The 23,044-nt window shown below is 43.8% G+C and overlaps 1 protein-coding gene across 4 annotated transcripts in view; it reads right to left on the reverse strand.

Annotated features, from left to right (window-relative positions):
* The window catches only part of FYN (FYN proto-oncogene, Src family tyrosine kinase), a 205,966-nt gene extending 184,964 nt beyond the window's left edge, over positions 1 to 21,002 (reverse strand). For 2 of the 4 annotated variants that reach the window (XM_087865401.1, XM_045798495.2), the window contains exon 1: positions 20,602 to 20,764. The gene's annotated coding sequence lies outside the window, so the exon portion shown is untranslated. Of the gene's footprint in view, positions 1 to 20,601 lie in introns of all 4 variants that reach the window. The other 2 variants (XM_045798497.2, XM_087865402.1) reach the window with 2 other exon arrangements.
* Between the last annotated feature and the right edge of the window lie 2,042 nt (positions 21,003 to 23,044).

Genomic DNA, 23,044 nt, shown 5'->3' on the forward strand with positions numbered 1-23,044 from the left:
TTAGCCTACTTCTAGCAGTCTGTCTTTGCTAAAATACATTAGTTGCCATGGAAACGATGTCCTAGTGTGTAAAACCATTTACTGTCCTTGGAAAGGCATTCATGATAAAAATTGAACAGGAGCATGTTTTAGAAAGAGATCCAGTAGAGAGCAGGTGTGTAAGTACACCACAAGATCTCAAAATCATGACTTCAAAGTATTCTACCACCACCATCATACGTCCAGTTCCCCCAAGTCAACCAGAGAGGCACCTTTCCTCCTCTCGTACACCAGGAGTACTTGAAACAAAATCTCTGATCTAATGTTGGTGAAAACAATAGACTCCCTGTAATGCACACTTACTTGCCTGGGTGGGGAGAGGCTGGGAGACTGTAGAATCAGAATGGTTTGTAGGCATCATAACCACCTCTACTAATGGGAAGGATTTAGTCCTATTATGATACCTTCTGCTGTCCAACTTTGTTATGAGAAAGAGAGAAATAATATTTAGGACAGAGACACTTAGACTTGCTTTCCTTATGGCCACAGATTAGCAAGACACTCCCACTTTTTTCCTTTCATTAACTCAAAGTAGACCATATTTATTCCTCTGAGGTAAGATATTAAGCCGCTCTCATGTGCTATGTTGGCAAAAAACAAGACAAGGTATGGGTCCCCTGGAAGCTTAAAATCTGGTGGGGCCAGTTTGGTGAGGGTGGGAGCATGAAAGGCCTCCTGGGCTTTGGTGAAGAGCTGGATTTTATTCTAACTGCAATAGGAAGACAATTGAGTGGTGTTACCCAGCAATGTGAGCTCCCAGATTTTTAAAAGCTCACTCAGCTGTTGTGGGAATTGGAACTGGAAGTCTACAGTAGGGGAGCATAGAGCTATTCCAACAAGAAAGGACAGTACAAAGCAGATGGAGAAATAGGATCTCTAACTAGGGTGACTTTACACCTTGGCTCCTCTGTGAAAGTGCTAGATTACACCTATTGTCCTTGGAGCCTGTCAGATTAAACATTTGTCCAGATGTTTCATTTTTAAACCAAGTATTATTAACAGTTATATCAAAATGTACCAAGATTGAATTTGGTAAACTCCACTTTGCCTTTGAAAGTACTAGATTACACCTATTGTCCTTGGAGCCTGTCAGATTAAACATTTGTCCAGATGTTTCATTTTTAAACCAAGTATTATTAATAATTATATCAAAATGTACCAAGATTGAATTTGGTAAACTCCACTTTGCCTTTCCAACTTCTGCCATAGTCTTGCCTGCCAGTGGGTGAGATAATCCCATGGTGAAGAGAGTTTTCACCCTAATGTGATCAAGTCTGAAAGGCGAACAGTAACAATCCATCTCTTTTCAGGTCCTTTTCTAATCTTGGCTTAAGTAGACACCTCCTTTTCAAGGAAAACATGCAGGAAGCTTATAAAATAAAGAACACTTAGATATGAGCAGTTAAGGGCAGCTAACTCCTCCCAGTCTCAATGGGTGGGGTTCCTGCCAGACTCTGGATGCAATGACTGGTTGTGGTGGCCGGAGTTACACAAGACACCTGTCAGAAGGGTCAACGGGAAACAGAAAATTACAGGTTAGGTGTATGCGAAATATTTTCGTGAAATGACCCTTCTCAAGAATGGTCTAAATGCCTGCATTACAGTGTTTTTGTCATTTATTGATGGTTATCTATTTCACTTTGCAATATTCCTTTCAGCGGTAATGAGATAAAATGGAAAAAACTGCAAATTCAGTGAAAAGTTAAGCACTAAATCTCTATTTTTCAAGGAGGCTAATGATGAAATGTTAACTCACACAAAATGTTTGTTGATGTCTGCTCTCCAGCATGGGAGCCACAGCGATATCGTTCACGACATGAACCAGGGCCACAGATCTGCAGAAACGCAAATCAACGACTACTGCAAACGTGAACCATTACTGTAACAAGGCTGTGCCTGAGGACAACTTAACACGTGCAGCAATGGAAGATTCACGACCACAGCACTCTAGGAAGCACGACCTTTTTTTCAGGTCAAATGACTGCTCTTCTAACCTGATTCTGCTTGTTTCTGAGTTCAGATTTTCTGTGCATATATGAAAAGTAAAGTGATAGCTTTTAATGTGTTGGTTTCATTAGAAGAAAAAAAAATTTAACAGTTAAATGATTCCAGTTTTAGGTTAGTATTATCAGGTGTTTTAAGAAGAAAAATCAATTAATTCCAATAGTGGTTTGATTTTTTCCCCATCTATTTCCTGGGATCAAATAAAGCTTGTGAAGTTCATTCTGTCAGTGGTGAAACATCTGGTATTGTGAATGCTACTGTAAATTGTAGAAAGTTTAACATGAGAGATGAAATTGTTTTTGTAGTGAAATACAAATACAAATTTTATGATGCTAAGAACAACTGTCCTTACTAAATCAAGAAACCTGTGGAGCAGAGAAAGTCACTTGGAATTGCGTATGGCATATGCACAATTCATAACTGCCAATTCAAATAAGTGGCTATATCATACCAAATGCAAAAGAAACTATAGATGTAGAAATTGACAAACAGGAAAACTGAACTACAAAAATACTATAAACACTTCAGCACCGTAATACATGCCTTCTATTTTGCCACCTGTCATCAGCAACCAAGTTCTAGAAATGTTTGAGAAACGACTCTCTACATCAACCTAGTTGTTTCCTAATGGTACGATGATGAACCTGTAAAGTCTGGGTGCGTTCTGTTCCAAAACAGCTGGAAGTCTCTCATCAAAGCAGTGAGTGAAGCACCGAAACATTTCAGCTTTTGAAGCCTTTAGCCAATTGCAGTTCTTGAAAACAGGGCTTGCAAAAGGAAGATGCTGAAATTTATCCCAACAAAGCAAAGGAGGAACTAAACGCAGTGTCCAAGATTTAATTCTGAAATTATTTTATGATGTTTTGAAGGAACTCGACTTGAGGTGATCTTTTGATGGTGCTCCTAATTTTAATTGGATACACTGATATTATGAACCGGAATGCAGTGAAATTACGAAGATCTATGATTTGCGTCATCTAAATGTGATAAGCCATTCAAAGGGACCACAGTGGATTTTATTTTCATGAGTTTTGTAAAAATATTTATTTTTCTAAAGATCTATTTATTTGAGAAAGAGAGAGTGTGTGTGTGAGTGAAAGCAAGAGGAGGGCAGAGGGAGAGGGACAGGATCTCAAGCAGACTTCCCACTGAGCGCAGACCGCAGTTGGGGCTTGATCTCACAACCCCGAGATCACGACCCGAGCTAAAATCAAGAGTCAGACAATCAACTGAGCCACCCAGGCACCCCTGTAAAAACATTTATTAATGATAAAAATCCAGAATGGGGGTAAAATGGGGGTGAAAATATTTGGGCTAAAATATTAACACATTTCTACGTGAAAAAATTAGTCTGAGAAAAGCCTCCATTTAGCAGAATTTGCTCTGAGCTTATTTGCATCCGTAGAAAGAACTATTTTCTCAGTGAAAAATATTTTGATGTATACATAAATGCCAAGTGAAGACAGCGACAATTTCAAATACTGACTATAAGACACAACTTTGAAGGAGACTGCAAGCAAATCTATGAGAAAATTTAAAACATTCATTCTTCATAAAAAAATATATGACATGGATATTAAAGACATATGGCTAAAAACTGACTAGAGTGAATATATGCTCCCAAATAATTATGGTCTTAGGTTCTTTTAAATGCTTAATCAGTATAAAAAGGTTTGTTTTTTTTTTTCTCTAATGTATATGGACATGTTTTTAATTTTTAGAAATTTTATTTTTGAGATTTTTACTAGAACTATTTCCAAGATCCAAAATATTATTGAAATGATGTCAGTTAATAAATCAACTTTTTAAAATTCTGTATTATTATTTCAGTGACTCCTCTCGATATTGTCATGATCCCACATTTCTAGCTCTCTTGGCTCCCACTGACAGATGTGGGAAAATATGAGATGCATTTATGTTTTGAGAAGATATGCTCAAAGCGTCACAGTAATTTTCTAGTGAAAAATACATAAGCAGTATCCTCACCACATCACCAAACCTACACTTTTTAAAGCAAGACATAAAAAAAAAAGACTGAAGATTTCCCTTCCCAAATTACTAGGCATTTCAAGAAACAGCAGGTTTTAAAACATCTTCTTAAACGCAGCATCATCCTTGTATGAATGTCAAAGAGAGATGAAACATAATTAAAAAGAGCTAACTGGTTTGTTTCCCCCTCTCTCATTTAGTGTTCTGGTAACTACTTATGAATTATACTTGAAAATGAATCCCTTCATAAACTCATTCTTTATTTAGCACGTGAGGACCAAACAAAAACGAAGAGCTTCTTCTCTTATAGTCAGACTATAACCTCGAGTATTCACCGATACCTTTAAAATGTGGAACTGAAGGATCACACCCAGTAAAAATTCTATCCTAGTCTCCAGCATCACAGTAAACTCATTAATGAAAGGCCTGAAATTCTAATACTTTCCACTGACCTGAAGCCCCATGGCAACTGAAGTCCTTCCTTTCAGGGCACATGGAACAATTGCCACAAGCTAAACAATGGGAAGCCCCCGAGTCCCCACTTCACTTTGGAATATCTGGTACACAACTCTGCTCCTCAAGAGGGCAGATCTTCCCACTTCTTGCCCAAAAGGAACCTAGTACAGCTATACTAAGACATGACTTCCTCAAAAGAACAAGCGTACTATAAGAATATAAGCAAGTGAATACGCTGCCACCATTGTTACCATCATCAAGACAAAATACAGCTCAGACACTGTGGCAGGATTGAAATTTACACCTAATACACAACTGTAAACAAAAATGTTACTTCAGGGGCACCTGGCTGGCTCAGTCAGTAGACCATGTGACTCTTGATCTCAGGGTTATGAGTTCAAGCCCCACGTTGGGCACAGAGCTTGCATAAACAAAGTTTTTAAAAAGATTTTATTTATTTATTTGACAGAGAGAGAGAGAGAGAGCGCGCGCACGTGCACAAGCAGGGGGAGCAGCAAGCAGAGGGAGAAGGAGAAGCAGGCTCCCCGCTGAGCAGGGACCCCCCCCCCCCCAACGTAGGGCTTGATCCCAGGGTCCACGGATCATGACCTGAGCCAAAGACAGACACTTAACTGAATGAACCACCCAGGCGCCCAATAAATAAATTTTTAAACAATGTTACTTCGTTTCTCCATAGTTGAATTCAATTTGATCATACCATTGCATTTCTCATTATGGCAGAAAAAACAATCTTGCCACTTCAAGATAACTTAATCTCTCCAGATTTAAAATTTTTAGTTGCCTCAGCACAATTAGTCAAGTTAAACCTACCTCAAACTTTGTCTCCGGGGCTATGTTCCTTGCCCTTGCCCTTCTCCGTGCACCTTCCCACCCCCTGTACCTCCATCCCCCTTGGTTAGATGACAGACCACCACAGGATGGGTGAGGGCCTAGTCCAGGCGCTGCCCTCCACGCCCTCAGTGGCCTCCTGGGATGTTTTGTCCCTTTGTCTTTGGGTGTTGGCCTGGTTTTGCTGATCCGCTCATGTGACTGGTAGATCGAACCCAACCAGTCTCTAGGAGTGAGACTGCATAGTTCATTCTGTGCCTCCTTCACTCTGCCTCCAAGCCTCTCCCACTCTCCCTCTGCTCCTCCACATGTGCCTGAAAGGGCCTGCAGGGCTTGGGATCTCTCCTATGCCACATGCAGGCTTTGGGGAACCGGGAGGGGACAGCACTTCAGGGCTTGTTTCTGCATACACATGCCCCACTGCAGAGCACACTGCAGGTGGTTTCCTTCCAGGGTTCCAGACAAGAGGAAGATTCTCCTCCACCCTCCTGAAGTGGGGGATCTCGGAGAACCATTCATTTCTCTCTAATCTCCTCTAATCTCTAAAGGCTCCATGCTCCATCTCAGGAAGGTATTTCCTCCTTCCTGCATGGCTTACTGTACAATATATGCCAGGCCTTCTGAGATCTGCCTCCTTGGAATCCACAATCATTTTTCTTCTAACAAAGCCTGTCTCTTTTGAGTGAAGGCCTGGGCTAGCTCTGGTCTCTGAAACATGCTTCAAGGGCCTGTTTTGAAAGTCAAAAGCTGAACAACGTCTTCTTTGTCCTAGACAATATTCTGTCCTCCCCCTGAAGTAATGGAATCATTAGCCTCAATGGGGGAGACTCCCAGGGCAACAAGAATTAGAAGGAAGGGAAAGTAAATTGAATACTAGTTTAAGATATTATCACCACTAAAACAGCTCCTCATAATGCAAAGTTTCAGAGATCCCAGAACAGTCCTCCAGAATTTTTAAATTTTTTAAAAAGTGAATTCTACACCCAATGTGGGGCTAGAACTCACGACCCCAAGATCAAGAATTGCATGCTCTGCTGACTGAGCCGGCCAGGCACCCCATCATTTAGGATTTTTTAAAAAGTGCAACATACTGACAAGTCATTCTTCTAGAAGACAATTTACAGTCAACCCTTGAACAACATGGGTTTGAACTGTATAGGTCTATTTATACATGGATTTTTTTAATAAATACTGTACAATAAATGTATTTTCTCTTATGGTTGATTTTCTTAATATTTTCTCTAGCTTACTTTATTGTAAGAGTATGGTATATTACACATATAACACACAAAATATGTTAACTGACTTACTGACGATCAGTAAGACTTCCAGTCACCAGACAGCTACTAACAGTTGCGTTTTTGGTAAGTCAAAAGTTATACATGGATTTTCGACTGCCCAAGGGTCAGAATCCCTAACCTTTTTGTTGTTCAAGGGTCAACTACACACGTATTTGAACCAAGGGCAAAAGAGGTCTATGGCTTTTGGTTTCTTGAAGTATTTATACGTAATGTCCTTAATCGCTATTCTACAGTTGAGCGGAGATCCACTCAACAAGAAGCCACCCTCGTTCAGCATCATTTTGGAACTCTTCACTCCCTTGATTTCCTCTTCCTAAGGCCTTCCTGCCTTTGTTTCCCCTTCACCATACCTGCTGTGTTCACTCATCACATCCCTAAAACCTCAGACCCTTCCTTACTGTACCTACTATCCCAATTCTAGCTTACTCCCCTATCCAGCCTGAATCCTACTTGCAGCTGATTCAACTAATATTTTCTTCAGTCTCTTAGAACACCCTTCTCACTTGACTGTTCAAATCAATTCTCAACTCTAGGTCACCACAAGGTCAGATTTTCCATTCCAAAGTAACAAGTACTACCAGGCAAAAAATCACAAAACTGGCCTAAAGGAAACTATTAAAAAGACCTACAAATTCCAATGTGGCCTCACTGTTTCTCTGTAATACTTTTCTTTTTTAAAAAAAGATTTTATTTTTAAGTAATCTCTACACCTAGCATGGGGCTCGAACCCACAACCCCAAGACAAAAAATCACATGCTCCACCGACCAAGCCAGCCAGGCACCCTCTCTGTAATACTTTTTATCCACCTATTAACTATATGTTACCCTATATTTTCATGGCTGTTTGGACTTTTTCTAGATTCTCCAAACCCCTCTCCCATATTCAAGCTTTCCAACCTTGGATGATGGCTCAACCTCCAATTTTACTGAAAAGCTTCAAGATACTCCATGTGTATCTTTATCCTTGCAGTAATAGTTAGAATCACACATGTAAAATACTGTGCTTTCCCCTCAGTGGGCATTCAAACTTGCAAAGACCTTTCCATGTGTTCTTTCTCATTCCAAGTTACTGCTAATTTTTATCCCTTTGAGAGCTATAGTGGGTTGAAAAGTGGCCCCCTTCCCATTATTAAATATGCCCATCTGGAATCTATGAATATGACCTCATTGGGAAAAAAGGGTCTCTGAAGATATAATTAAGGATCTTAAGATGAGATCATCTTGGATTAGGTTGGCCCCTAAATCCAGTGACAAGCATCCTTATAAGAGGAGAAGGTCATGCAAAGACACTCAGAGGAGAACTGCATGTGTATTGGAGGCAGAAATTGTAGTGATGGGTCTAATAGCCAAGGGACGCTAAGGACTGCCGGCAGCCACCAGAAGCTAGGAAAGAGGCATGGAACAGAATCTCCCACAGAGCCTCCAGAAAGAGCCAACTCCAGTGACACTTTAATTTCCAGACTTTTGGATTCCTGAACTACAACAGAAATTTTTCCTGTTGTTTTAAGTCACCAGTTTGGGGTAATTTGTTGCAGCCACAGAAGACATACAAGGGCCCCTTCTATACCCATCATGATCTTGCCCCTGCCAACTCTTTGCTGATCCATTATCCCCTCTCTCTCCAGTCTCACCAACATGACCCTCATTAGTGGATCATTTCTGTGTGTTCTAGCTCATGTAGGAGGTTCTGAAAGCCCAGCCGGGTGTCCTGGTGGGGAGCACATAGCGGGGCTGTTCCCACGTGGCAGTTCTGAATCTCCAGTGCATGGGAACATTCTTGTGGGAGTGGAGGCCAGGGTACTTCATCCCCTACAAACAGAACCTCTGTCACAGCTAGGGACAGGAGATCAGGGAAGGCAGTAGAGTTTGCCTTGGACACCCTAGATCAGGGACTCTTAACTTCCCACGCTGGGCTCTTCCTCATATGCCATACTTGAGTCAAGGTACAGTCAAAGAATGTTTGGGGCTGCAGTTCTCCAAGCGCCAATCCTTCTTGTATCACACTTAGGTATAAACTAACCAGAACTTCCCTGGAACTACTGGCACCTACAGACACATCTGGCTCTGCTCATTATACTGCAGTCCTTCTAGGAGCTTCCCAGCCACACATCACTGGCCTTCACTGAGCAATTCTTGGCCTCTTAGAGAACTACCTCCAACTCTCAGCAGTCTGAAATCAAGAATCTGTTGAACAATGACTATAGGACAGTGGGAATTATATGGGCAACCACACTTACATGACAAGAAGGGTGTGGTACGGCACACTATCTACCTATGCTTTGGCCCTAATTTGCAGACAGGATTAGAAGTTGGCATCACTGCATTTTCACCCAAGGAGGTAGAACATAAGGTGGAACCTAAAACACTGTGCAACCAAAATCCGGATTCTAAACATGACTCTGAGGATCTACCAATGCAGAGGACCTAATGCACCACGTACAAGAAGAACATTTATTCAAGATGCATCTCAAGCCAGAAGTACGGGAAACATTTGTAAGACCTCCCAGCTTGGCAGCTTAGAATCACGATCAGCAAGCATTTAATAAACACTCAGCTCAGTGTAGTACTAGACAGCACAAAGCAAATTAAATGAGGTGGGCTTTCAGCCTTCCGGAAGCATGCTACTGAAAATGGACAACATTGACGATGCCACGTACAAAAGTGACTGAATATGAACAAATTAGATAAATACATGAAGTGGTGACATTACATGCCAGCTAAGAAGAAAGTGCATTTCGACAGTGACATGTGATCTCCCACATTTAAGGAGGTGGTTGTGTGGTAGTGGGGGTGGAGGGTATGCTCAAATCATCAACTATGTATGGTTAAGGAAGGAAAAAACGTTCACTACCACTTTCCAAAGACCATAATGGCATTTCAAACAACAGTGGAGCGCCAGGTCCCTCCCCTTTCCCCTCATGGCTGCGGCAGTTGGTCTATATCCATGGAACGTGTTCTTATTGTTCTCCATCCCTCAGATACATTAAAGCTGGCATCCAGGTGAGGGCTAGGCAGGGGGACACATTAAAGAGGAATCACAGAGAACTTTTCACAGGTAGCTGAGAAGACTCTTAATAAGTGGCTGACAAACATTGACTGTTGTGCTGTTGTGCATTTTGTTACAAAAATGACTCGAGTAATGACCCTAACCATGGAAAACGTTTTATAAGGTTTATTTTTAGTCATTCTTTTGAAGGATATATAGAGGCTCTGGTTAGGATACAGTGTTAGTCATTACTTTGTAGGACATTAAGTCTATGGAAACTTCCTCCCCTACTAGGGAGATTCTTCAGATGATGATACTACCAAGTGAACAAAATTGACACACGGAGAGGAAGGCACTCCCACAGCCACAGTCATGTGGCTGAAGGACTCAGGTAAATGCTGCTTTGAGAGGTGTGGAAATGGGTGGGCACCGACCTTCACTAGTCCTCACAGACTTCCAGGCACAACACTGGTAGCCACTCTGCATTCATCCCACTTCCACCATCCACTACTGTATTCTCCCAGGTTCCTCCTGGTATTGAAACAGTCTGCATTTCCCACGGTCTTGGATGTCATTGCACCACTGGTAAATCCCTATGATTTTGGTGAAAATCTTATTGGTGAAAGCCTAACAGCAGAGGACAAAGAAGTAACTATTTCCCTGCCCACTCTAAATTTTTTAAAAAAATATTTGTGTGTGTGTGTGAGAGAGAGCAAGAGCGAACAAGTGTGCACACGGGTGGGGGGGGGGGGCAGTGGGGAGAGAAGTGCAGAGGGAGAGAGAATCTCCAGCAGACTCCCTCCTGAGTGCAGAGCCTGATGCAGGGCTTGATCTCATTACCCTGAGATCGTGACTTGAGTCAAAATCAAGAGTTGGACACTTAACCGACTGAGCCACCCAGGCACAGCTCCCCCTTCTCTGACCATTCTAAATTTTTAACAAAAAGTTCAAGATTATAAGAAAAAGATCTCTAAACACATACCATTCTTAAAAATACAATGGTGGTTCCTGAGACAGTCTGGGACAATCACTGACCCTAAACCACGTGCGTTGGCAAAGAGTCAATCTGGTGCCATCAGAAATTACAGAAGCTCAATGTCCAAGGAGATGCTAGCCTAGCCCCATAGATGGCTGGGAAACCAGCTACATATTCCAGTGCCCTGATCCAGGGCCTATCTGAATAACCACCCACTGAGTATCTGCACTATGAATGACATTGTGCTACATGGTATAGAGGGGGGACAGGCAGCAAACAATATTTTTGCACACATGGGGCCAACAATCTCTTGAGAAAACAGAACCCATATACATAGATTTCTCGAAGACCTGGATTCCAGTCTAAACTAAATTATTGGACCTTGGGCAAGTCACAGAATTTCTCTGCACCTTGGATTTCTCATATGAGAATTTAACAACATAATGCATCATTTATTAGGAGACAGTTGCTCACGAATGTTCAATTCGAAAGGATGAGGAGATTAGGGGAATCCTCCCAGAGCTGGGATTACAGCTGGGCCTTGAAAAATGGGTAGAATTCTGAGGGGAAAGAAGGATTAGGGGATTCCAGAAAGGAAAACAAAGGTCAGAACACATACTTAATATTAATGAGAGAGTAGACTGACATCTGGCTAATCAAGTGTTAGTGTAGTGGTGAATGAAGTGAGCCAGGTATGACCAAGGATGTGGAGATGGTGGAAGGCGTTGAATGCCAGCCTATGGAATGTGGCCTTTCTCTTACTCACTGGGCTGTTAGTAAAGGGCCGAGGCAAGAGCACCAGTGTCTACATCAGCCAGCACATCCATTTTACATGGATCGACATCTCCTCACTCAATTTAGAAGGCACAGGAGTGAAGCAACTGCAGCTGTGATCTGCAAACCATGGGAAAGGCTGAAGGACATAACATATTAAGAGAATATAGATCGGGCAAAGGTGTATATAAAGGACAGCCACACAACTGACATTTTCAAGTAAGAGATGATGATAAGAGATAGACAATGACAGAATGTTAGCGTTCTTTGATAACTCAGCTGTTACATCTGAAAACAATGAGGTGCTCTGTTTTTATTTATACGTTGGGACAATAAACTCCACAATGAAAGGTGAAAGTCTCCAAATTCTGGGAGCAAATAAGAGAAACCTTTAACAGAAATCGCCACTTTTCGAGTAGCCTTGTGTGCATGTGCCTAGTTACAGGCAACACATCACACGGTTCTGGAATAAAATGAAAATTGAAATGAAAATCAAATTTCACAAGTGACAATATTTGAAACCATTATTGCTTTTAAATAGACATGACAATGTGTGGAAATGAAGAAACTTGTGTTTATTTGCTTTTTCAGTAGAATTTAAATTGGAAGGTGGGAGGACCTCATAGAAATACAAATTCAGTAACTTTTTCTGAGGATTAAAAGAAGAAAGGATTGGGAAAAGTGCCCTGGGCTTTGTTGTAGGAAAGGCGATCTGGCTCATTTTTAATTTTCCATTAAAGCCCTACTTTTTGGTATAAAGCAGATGGAATCCTTATACAACTCCATGAAAAGCCTACTATTTTTGGGAACCTCAAAGATGGAAGCTCTGAAAAAAATGAAAGTGTTTAAATTCATCAGATAAAATCCCACCAGCACATTCAAAAGAAGCAGGTACTTACGAATCTTAAAAATACAAAGTAAGTGGTCTTCCTGTGATTGATTTCTGATCCCCAGCCTCCCCTGGGAGGCTGCTTGCTCTGGCTCTGGCTGATTGATGATTTTCTACCACTTCACGGCCTGCTCTCATGCATGTGGCTGAGACTCGCTATGCTTGCTTCATCCCTTGTCTTTCAGAAGCTACCTCCCTGATGGGTCCATCCCCACTGCCGTTCTCATTTCCAGAAGAGATTTCGGTGTTCAACCCTGCCTGCCCCAGACCTACTGAGTCAGAAGAGGGCCTGGGAATATGCACTCTATAAGATCTTCAGAGAATATTCATAACCATGACCCTAAAGTTCTCTCCTTATTATTATTATGAGCTAAGACCTAGTTCAATATATTCTGTTTGTTGTCCTGCCAGGGTGCATGGAAGAACAAGAGGGCTGATGTTTACTGGGTGTGGACTGTGAAGGCACTGGGCTAGGAGGTGATATGCATGGTCTCCATCCTTACAATTTACGATCTCATTTGAGAGATGGAATAAATTTAGTGTTAGGAGCATAGATTCTAGAGTCAGACTGACTGCTTGGATTCAGATTCCAGCTCTGCTGCTGACTAGTTGTGTGAGCCTGACTAAATCACCTCCTATACATCAGTTTCCCCCTGTTAAATTGGAATAGTAATAATAGTACATCATAGAATAATGCTGGGTGTTGTGCTGGCCAATCAACCATGAATATGATATAGTCCCTGACTTCCAAAGAGCTCACAAGTCAGTGAAAAAGACCAGTATCCCCCCATTCTCTCACCCAGCTGACACCATTTTGCTTTGTAAGTCAGACTGGGATTAGGGTGACGATGAGGTGGTAACCAAGTGTCATGGGGGCCCAGAGAGAGGACCAAAGAGGGGGCTTCCCAGAAGGTAAGTCTTGAATGGAGCAATGAAGGAGTGAGGTTTCCACTAGGGGGTGAAGGTGTCTTTATATCCTCCAGCACTTAACACAGAAGCAACTGCAAAGCGAAAGCAAGGACATTAGAAAGCAGGCAGGGAATGAGGAACCACAGCTTTGGAGCAAAAGCAGGCATGAGCTTAGGAGCCAGACAGACCTGGCTTCTCTAGTAATTAGCTGTGTGACAATGTGCAAGTTACTTTACCTTTCTGAGCCTCAGTCTTCCCATTTGATCAATGGGGATAATAACACCTGCCTCACATAGTTGTTATAATTTAAGTAAATTACTGCACTTAACAAGGCCTCTGGGGTGCAATAAAAGTGGTAGGTATTATTATTTTTATGGTGTATTTAAGGAGGGGTGAGTAGCTGTGGTGTGCTACATGCTTTTTTACATCATCACAAGGCCAGAAATAAGTAGCCCTCAGAAAAAGCCTTACGAATCGAAATAAGCAATGGGCTAAGACCTTCCCATACTCTATATTTTTCTCCCCCAAATTTATAGTTAATAGATGTTCAATACATATTTGTCCAAACCAACAAGGTGCTGCTTGAGGTCACAGGTCTACAAGGGCTGAAATATGTGATGATCTCTGCTTCCTAAAAACATCCAGGAAGGACCCAAGTCAGCTTCACATCCAGAGTGAGGCCTCCTGCGGGTCATCCTGGAAGCCCTGAGACAAATGGGAAAACGCTCTCATCCAAACATTACGACAACTAAGAGCCTTACAAACGTTGTTAAAGTTTCATGAGTCAGTAAGCATTATCTTTTCTTCCCACGTTTTTATTAGACCATAAATCCAGTTCAATTTATATCCTTCTAGGATTACTGTGTTCTAATCAAGTCCAGAGTGCCACTTACGCCTAGGCTGTCTGTACTGTATGTCCCCCAAGTCCATTCTGGTAATACGGTTCAGGCTACTCACGTGTTTTAGCAGCTAAAAATTAGATTTGCTCAACTAGAAACACTGAGGGGGGGGGGAGATATTTCTCTAAATAATCTGAATCACTCTTTTTTCAGAAGAAGCCAGTGCATGGAAGTCATACTCATGTTTTCTCCCCCTACTCTGTAGTCTCTACCTTCAGGAAGCATGATGACATTCCGAAGCCAAACTCAAGGGATTTACATTATAAATAGGTTAAAATTCTGGTTATCTGGCTAAAACCAAGAAACCCTTTCATTGGGCTAATTTCAAAGAGCTTTTATGTTTTCTATTCTCAAAAATAAAAAAGTTGCTGCATTTCTCAAGAAAACTTGCTAAATATGCTGTTTTCAATCATACTATATAAACTTTCTCACCTTTCCAGTAATTCTTGACCCAGACCTGACATCACCCAAATCTCTTTCTAAAATACGCAGTTTCCTTTTATGCAGACAATACATCAGGGATACAGGAATACAGGGATATATATGTTGTATGTATATGTTACATGTGTGTACACACGGGCGCACACACGAAACAGCAGCAGCAGCAAACTCACAGCTTTTCCCATGTGTGGGGCACTGTTCTGAGTGCTCTACGTTTATTATCTCACTGATTCCTTACAGCAAAGCTTTGAGGTAGGAACGATTATCTCCGGTTTAAAGGTGAAAAAAGGGAGGCACAGAGCGTTTAGGTAACTTGGCCCAGTTCACACAGCTGGAAAGGGAACCAGGAGCACACCCCAGTCCATGCTCTTGACCACATCCCTCACCGGGGCTGAAGGGTGGACACCTGGCTTAACGTGTGATTCTGCCACCGTGGACAAGTCACTTAGCCTCTCTGGGCCTCAGTTTTCCTCTTAAGTAAAACAGACATGTTGGACCACGTGATCTCTCGTCCCTTATGGTTGTATGTTCTGCGGTTCTGATCCATGTTTCTGCCTTGGTCTGGGGAGCAGGAGAGTTTTAGACTTCCACTCCTTAGTCCCCTGATACTGCTCTGGCCAGATTCAGAGATCTTTGGTGCTAAACCAAACTACACTTTTCATTCTTAACTTTGCTTAATCTCCAGGGCATAACCCTCCCCTCCTGGGGATTAGGGATACCTCTCTCCCCTGGGCCTGCTCAATACTCTGGCTGTACCTCTCCCATTCAGGGCCTGGGCTCCTCTCCATCCTCCATTCCTGGGCTCTCCCTCAGCCCTGCCTACAAACTCCCTGAGTGATATTGCCCACATCCGTTGTTTCAAGCAGTTTCTAATTTGCTGCTAATACTTACATTTAAGTCCCAGTCTTCACTCCAGACCCATCTATTCAATTGCTTATGACATACCTCGACTTGAAAGTCCAAAGTGTCCATGATAAAGCCATCATTTTACACATCTGCCCTCTCTTGTCTTACTGTATTACCTGTTTGCATGTCTCTCTCCACCTAATTTTTCAGGACTCCTCTTCTGTACCACCCCCCCATATACTGTCTCACCCCCTCTTATTCTTTTTTGTTCCATTCCCACTTCCATTCCTTCATCTATTGCTCATCTGAGTTTCCATAACTACCTTCCCTGCATCGGTCTTGTCTGTCTCTGGTCAACAGCCCACACAGTAGCCAGATGCTCTTTTATTAAATACAAATTAGATCAAAGCATCATTTCCACTTACAACTCTTGCATGGCATTCTGCCATTCTGACCCTTGAACAACGCAGGGGTTGGGGAGCCGATCCCCACTCAGTCTAAAATCTGTGTATAATTTTTGACTCCCCAAAACTTAACTACTAATAGCCTACTGTTGAGGGTGCTGAGAACAAAGTATTGATTAACACATATTTTGTACATTATATGTATTATATACTACATTTTTACAATAAAGTAAGCTGGAGAAAAATGTTAAGAAAATTATAAGGAAAATACATTTCCAATACTGTACTGTATTTATCAAAGAAATGCATGTAAGTGGACTGTGCAGTTCAAACCCATGTTGTTCGAAGGTCCACTGTACTTACAAAAACATTCTCAATCTTTCCTCTAGCCCCATCTTCTTCCTTTGTCCCTCTCTCTACAACCCCCACCTACTCTGAACTACTTGTAATTTCCCAAAAGGTTTGTGCATTGGCCTTCTGGGCTGCTCCTTCTGAGGCAATGACCTTCACACAACACTCTCCTAGCTGACTCCTACTCTTCATCTCAAAGACACCTCCTCCAACCTTTTCTGCCTGGCTGCCCCACTTTCCCACCTCTTTGCAGAGTTCCTGCTCCCTTCTATATGTTCTCTTGCTCTTGTGAGGACCTAGAATCACGATGGTCAGAGACTTCCTTTATCCAGGTAAGTTCCTTGGGGCAGGATCACACCTCTGCCCCTGAAGCATCTAGTTCAGTGTCTGGCATGGTGGATACAAGGAATGAATGCTGCTGAATGAGTAAATACACGGGACAATTCACAAATACAGACCTGTCTGTGGCCCACAGAACGACCCAGCTTAAAACGGAAATCACACAGAGTAGAATTATTTCCACTATCAACATGCTTTGCTTTCCCATTTTTAACTTTATTTTTTTATTTAAATACGAAGTTACTTCACAACCAGAAGTATCAATCTCCAAAGCATTTAGTCATCCCCCCTCCTGGCATTTTAATTAATATCATTATATCCGTATATAATATTTTGCATATTGTATAATGGCTGAGAGCAAGGGCTCTGCAAGCAAACTGGCCCGAATTGTGCCTCTACCACCTAATAACTCTATGATCTCGAGTTAGTTACTTAACCTCCCCTGCTTCAATCTCCCATCCGTAAAATGGAGATAACAAAAACGATGTAATGTGGTTTCAGTTAAGACTAGAATTTCAACACTGCTTGACACATGGTAAATGCTCAATGAAAGTTAGCTATTATTTATTTATTTTTATCTCTTCTAGGGGACTGTGAGCCCCTGAAGAACAAGGACAGCAGAAGCATTCATTTTCATGACCCTATCTCCCAGCGCCTCACACACAATAACATTCTTGGCTAATGTTTGCAGATCAGATGAATATAATGAACTGTCTGTAGCAAAAATATGTGCATTATCAAGTATGATGAATAGTATGGAGTGCACTGCTCCAACAGTTTGGAGGCCTGTGGAGAACAGAGACTATCCAGAACACTAGCAGTTCGCCCTGCTCCTGGAGATCTGGAAGCTCACTTAATCTCCATGGAATACGCAGGGCAGGGTTCACAGTCACCAAGTCAGAGCAGCTGTGTGGTGAAGGGGACCCAGGCAGGACCAAGAGCTGGGCCTGCCAGGGCTCCCCCTTCCCATTAGCATGCCCCCAGGCAAGAAATTTCTTCTCTGCAGCCTGCTTACTTTCCTCTTTCAATTAAGACGAGGTAGAACTGTGATTTCTAAGGACCCTCCTAGCCACTTTGGGAGTCTTTAAATCATCAAATAAAAAAACTGGGCCAAGAAAGATGCTCCTGGAGTACAAGAACCAAATCAAAGTCAACACTGGAGGCCTAAGATCACTGCATTAAAAGTAATCACTGAGTGGGAACTAGCTACTTGAACCGACCAAAAGCAAAGTTTTCTGAAACACGTTTAAAATAAAAAGATCTGAACTCATGAAATCAAAAGAATAAAAGCAATGATGGGTACAGGCTCTGGGTCTCCATATATTTTAAATCTCACCGGCCTGCAAACTCCTTGAGGGCAATGACTGTGCCTTGTTGAGTGGCAACATATGGCAAAGCTGCTGGCCCAAAATACATTTCTTCTTGATTTTTTTCTTAGTCAAGTGGCTAGCCTATATTTCCCAGGCTCCCCTGCAGTTAATGTGGCCATATAACTAGCCTTTGTGTACAGGATGTGAATAGAAGTGATGGGTGTCATTTCCAGGCCAAGGCATTTAAAAAGGGGACTACTTCATGAGGAATAATAAACATCTATTGCTTTTGAGCCATTATATTTTAGCAGGCCTATTTGTTACAGCTGCTAACATTAGCTTAATGAATCCAGGTGCCTGGCACATACCAAAGACCTAACTCGCATTTACTGAAACAGGATTAAGTAAGACCAGGTTCCTTCTCTCAATGTGCTGACCGACTAATGATGGAAACAGAGACATGCCAAACATAGTGCCTGCTGCTGAAGTCGGAAAACAAAATTGGAGGTGTGGTGATTTGTTCGGAGGGGAGGATGGAAAAAGCATCAAAGACTTTTGAGCTGAGCCCTAAAGGTTAAATAGAACCCAAGCAAATCAGATGGAATTGGAGAGTCCAGACCCAGCACAAACACAAAGTACAGAAAGCAGAGTGTGCATTTGTTCACATTCAACCTTATCATTAAGTCTCTTCAGCTTGGTCAACACAGTGTGAGCTTATTGTGCACTGACTTTCCTTCCTGGGTCTGGCATCAAACAAACAACCCTTTGTTTTTACAGTACACTCATTAACCCTATTGCTTTTTTTTTTAATATAAAAAGTTCCACGATGAAAGTCCTTAGAAAGTGCAGAAGTAAATGTTTTAATGAATCATAACTCTTTTCTAATAAAATTCTTGAAGAACAAACTTGAGACAGATCTATTACAATCGTCCAGGAGCCATGCTCTTAGGAATCAAATGGGTTCAAAGTAAGTTTTCACATTATCAATTAAGCATGTTGTAGTCACTGGCTTACAAAATGGAACATTAAGCCTCTAGATTTACATTAACATTTCCTCTTTAAGAGGAACACCAAACAGATGGTTCAAAGTTCTGTCAAAAGATTCTCTACATCCTTTGCTTGTAGTTAAGTACCCCCAAACCTGAGATAGTTAACAAACCACTTCCTCCAAAAGTCTGTGAGTCCCTTCATCTGCAAGCACAGTACCCATGGGACCGGGACTCAAGAGAAAGAGCACAAAGGGTGGAAAGTATTGCCATTCTTGGTGGTGAGAGGAAGGATGTGGGTGTTTGGAGGCTACCCTAAAGCAGGGAAGAGACACGGTCTCCAGTGGTCTTCCAAATCCAATTTAGGCTGGTTTTTATGCCCCCAGAAACTTGTTTAAATATAAAGGTAAAACACCGCCACGGGGCAGACAAAATTTCATTTCAAGACTTCAGCACTTCTTAGACTTCAGAGAAGAAGTCTGGCTGCCTCACTCTTATCAAACACCAATTTAATTATCTGATTCAGAAGCAAAATTCTTCTGCCCCCACACCAATTTATCCTACCCCAGCTCTTTAGTACCTAGCCCCAAAAGAGAAGAGGTTAAAACAAGGCAGAGGAGGGCTACCTTGACAGTAAAGCAACTCTTAAGACTGCTGGAATCATTTCCCCCTTAAATCTAAGAAATACTGCAGCTGCCAGTCAACACTACTGGGTCCATGAATACAGCAAAATGACAGCACCTGCCACCCTGAAGCATCTGGGGCCTTTTATTTTTTGGTAAATGTGGCAGGAAAGACTCTCAGAGAGAAAATCAACCGCTTTATCTGAGAGAAAGGGAAGCCCCAGTGAAGAGAAATAAGAATCATCGTGCCCATCCTTGGGTACTTTGTGCGTCTCCTCTCCGTGCACTGAAAGGGCTCTTTGTGTCACACACACACACACACCCGGCGAGTCTGTGTGATTTATTAAGGGAGGAGGGGCAAGAAGGGTGATTTTATTATCCCTCTTCTCACTGAGTCCCAGCAAATCTCCGCCTGGGCCCAACCTCGGTGGCCTCTTTCTGGCCCAGTCCCCTCCGCCTGTGGCCGCAGAGATAAGAGAGGGGAGGCGACCAAACAAAAACAGACATCGATCTGGGGAAGTAGAGAGGAAATCCAGCGAGCAGGGAAGGGAGGAGAAAGGAGCCTGAGGGAGCAGAAGGGGTGGGAGGCAGAGGAAGAAGAGCGAAGGCTCCAGCACGGGGGACAGGCGAAGGTTGGGTGGGTGGTGGCACAGGAAGAGTGAAGGGGAGGATGGGGGAAGTGCTAGGGAGGTGCCAGAAATAGGCAGGAGGATGCGCTGAGGAAAGCGACGACCGCAGGAGGAGGCCGAGAGGTGGAGGAGTGGGGCAGGGGTGGGGTGGGGTGGGGTGGGGTGGGATGGGGTGGGGAGAGAAGCAGCACGGGGCATCAATTATTAAGTGATTACATCATCCCTGACATTAAAACAACACGCACAGACCAAGTCCCCGCGGGGGGCCCCCGAAAGGAGGGCGAGGGTGGAGTCTGGGCCAGCCTCGCCCCCCAGCCAATTCCTATTCTCACCCCGCGCCCGCTCGCAGCGAGGAAATGGGCCCCCATCCTCGCGCTACCTCAGGGCCGCACCCCGCAGAGGTGTCCTCCCGCGCACCCGCGGGAAGACTCCGAGCGGGGCCAACTCCCCAGTAGCCCCGCGGGGCGCCCCGGAGGCGGCGGCGGCAGGGAGACTGCAGCGCGGGGCCCCGCGGCGGAGGCGGCGCAGCGCGGGGGCGCCGGTGGCCGGCGTCTCCGCAGCATCACCATGGCCCTCCCGCGGCGCATCCCCGGCCGCTTACCTGCGCGGCGCTCAGGCTCCGGAGCCCATTCACATGGTCTTCTCCCCGCCCTCCTCCGGCGCAGCCGAGGCGGCTCCGGTGGCTCCTCGGCGGGCCCGGGAGCCGGTGGGCCTTCGAGAGCGCCGAGGGGGCGGCGCCTGGTGTCCCCGGCCCGGCGGCCGGATCCCTCCCTGGCGCGGACGGCGGCCGCCGGGCGGTGCGGCGCGGGCGGCGGCTTTGTGTGCGCCCGGAGAGCTCTCGGTGCGCTGGCTGAAGCGCGGCGCGCCCGGACGGAAGAGCACGCGCGGCTCGGAGGGCCCCCTGCCTCTGCTTTTGCGGCCGGCCGGCGGGCGGGTCTCGGCGGCCTTCGGTCACGACGACCCCTCCTCCTCTCCCGCGGCAGCCCCCTCCCCGCCGACTCCGCTCCTGACAGATGGCGCAACTGCAACAACGCGCCGCCGCCGCCGCGGCTGCTCGCAGCTACTCACGCTGATGCTCCGGCCCCTCCAGCCCCAGCCCCGAGTGAGGACGGGGCGGGTCGCACGCTGAGAGTGGCAGGCCCCACTGCCCTATCAACGCACCCGTCGGGAGCAGCGAGCGGCGACCATTGGTGTCTGGGGCGGGGGCGGGGCTGAAAGGGGTGGGGCCACCGAGTGGGTTGAGCGTTACTGTGGCAGCAGGCATCCTGGCGTGCGTGCCGTGTGGGTTGCGAGAGGGGATGCGAGGTTGGAGGAGTTATGTGTGTGCTTTTAAGGATTGTGTGGACTTGCGAGGTAGTGGGTTTGGGCGGGGGAAGAAGGGGAGAGTGTGAGCTGCAGTTTCTGCCTTGCGGAAGGTTGCAGCTGCCACTGCAGAAAGGCATCTGCCATTCCCCCAAAACCATGGGAACCTGCCTTGAGAAATGGCTATCTTGCCTTTCTGGTGTCTTTTCATTTGAAGGTGGGAGGGTAAATTGGGAAAGTGTTAGGTGGTGAAAACGTTTTCGCTGATCAAATTGAAGAGTGCGGAGCAAGGTAGAATTCCATTACAGAAACTTGGAAAAACCAGGAGAACCCTGGAAACGCACAATTAATATTAATAATAAGAAGAAGGAGGAGGAAGGGGAAGGAGGAGGAAATTAAGATTAATCCATTAGTCTCCTATTTTCGCAGACACACGCGTATTTATTTTCAAGCAAAAGTCTGGAGGAAGTATTACTGAAATAGGGGGAGGAGTGGAGAGGGCAGGTGGCAACTTAGGAATCTGAAATCACAGAGTAGAGATTTGTTTGTATAGATTTTCGCAAAATCATGTTTAATTGTAGCTGTTAGTTGTCTTTGGTTTCTTGTGACATTTAGCCTTCTCATATTTTTTTCCTTTACCAAATCTGAGCTTTTGCTCAGATTTTCCTTGATGAAATAATAGTCAGTTTCGTATACAGTTGGGAGTGCATCAGTCTTTATTTCCTATCCAGCTTTTCTATGGCAGGATGTAACTTCATAAAAAGAAACACTTTGGCTTCCTGATTTTCTTTATAGTTAATTCCTGTTTACTGAAAATTCCCCTTTAAGGCATGCTCAGATTCATTCTCCTTAGTGATTCTGGCAAGAACCTTACCCTCCCCCCTCAGCAAATCTAATGTTCTGAGAAATAGAAGTGAATTAGCTTCTGCTTCTTTGCTCAAAATCTATATTACCTTTCCTGCACACTAGTTTTTTAAAACCGTAGTTTAAAAATATCAGTTGCTTTTGCTGACTTGTTTTGTACACAGCACTTTGAAAAAAGTTGCCTGGATGCCTGACTGGCTCAGTCAGAAGAGCTCGTGACTCTTGATTTGGGGGTCATGAGTTCGAGCCCAACGTTGGGTATAGAGGTTACTAAAAAATAAATAAATAAATAAATAAATAAATAAATAAATAAATAAATAAATAAAAACTTTTTAAAAAATTGCCAACATTTAGGATCCCCATTTTATGGATGAGGAAACTGAGGACAAGAGAACTTAGTAACTAAAGTCAAGGTGATAATATAGGGTAGGTACTGTGGGGTGTTGCTTCCTCCTTAAACAAAGTGATAAATGAAACCGTGTTTAAATTATGTGTCTGGTAATTCATTCCACAGTCCCAAGAAATGAAACCACAATGACTAGAGGATTTCCATAAGAGAGAATACGAACTTCATCTAGCCAAGAATTGTTGATCTCCAGAGAAGGGGCTCCTCTTCCTTAGCACTAGCCTGACACGGCTGTCCTAGATTTGAATTGGGATGGAAAGGCAACTGTCTAGAACAATGGTTCTCAAACCTTAGCATCTTTCGGAATTACCAGAAGGGACTTGTTAAAATACAGATTGATGTTCCCCAATCCCACAGGGTCTGATTCAGTAGGTTTGGAATGGGGCCCAAGAATCTGTACTTCGAATAGTTCTCTGGTGATGCTGATGCTGCTGGTCTGGGTACCACTTCTTGAGAACCACTGGTCTAGAAC

This window comes from Ursus americanus, chromosome 11 (genome assembly GCF_024610735.1).
Source record: "Ursus americanus isolate L20-20 chromosome 11, mUrsAme1.1.p, whole genome shotgun sequence".
Taxonomy (NCBI): domain Eukaryota; kingdom Metazoa; phylum Chordata; class Mammalia; order Carnivora; family Ursidae; genus Ursus; species Ursus americanus.